This window comes from Carlito syrichta, unplaced genomic scaffold, assembly GCF_000164805.1.
Source record: "Carlito syrichta isolate Samal-C Ts95f unplaced genomic scaffold, Tarsius_syrichta-2.0.1 Scaffold312068, whole genome shotgun sequence".
In the NCBI taxonomy this organism is placed as follows: domain Eukaryota; kingdom Metazoa; phylum Chordata; class Mammalia; order Primates; family Tarsiidae; genus Carlito; species Carlito syrichta.
In genome coordinates, this window is record NW_007256164.1 from 244,707 (window position 1) to 245,413 (window position 707).

The window sequence follows — 707 nt, forward strand, 5'->3', positions numbered from 1 at the left end:
AAAAAAGGAAAAGAAACAAGTGAAATTGATTGTAATAATTTACTTAATGCAACATATTCAAAATTTTATCACCTTTATATGGAATCAGAAAAATTATTTTAAAAGTTTCCATTGGGAACTATGTCTTTGAAAATCACTTTGCATTTTAAGCTTTCAGTTTATCTCAGTTTAGGCCAGCTTATTTCCAGCTACTCAGTAGGCCCAAGCTGCCCATGACTGCCACATTGACATGTACTGGAAGCTCTCTGACTCTTTTTTGGGGGGGGTGTTGGAGTCTCACTCTGTCTCCCAGGCTGGAGTGCAGTGGCATGCTCACAGCCACCACAGTCTTGACCTGCTGGGCTGAAGCGATCCTTCTACCTCAGTCTTCCAAGTAGCTGGAACCACAGGTGTGCACCACCACACCTAGCTAATTTTTTTATTTATTGTAGAGATGAGGTCTCTCCAAGGCCCAGGCTGGTCTTGAACCCCCAGGCTCAGGCAATCCTCTCGCCTTGGCCTCCCAAAGATCTGGAATTACAGGTCTGAGCCACCGCTTCTAGCTGTTCACAGGAATCTTTTTTTTTGAGTCAGAGTCTTATTCTGTCGCCCAGACTGTAGTGCAGCGACACACTCACGGCCACCACAGCCTCGACCTGCTGGGCTAAAGGGATCCTTCCACCTCAGCCTTCCAAGTAGCTGGAACTACAGATGCACACCACCATGCC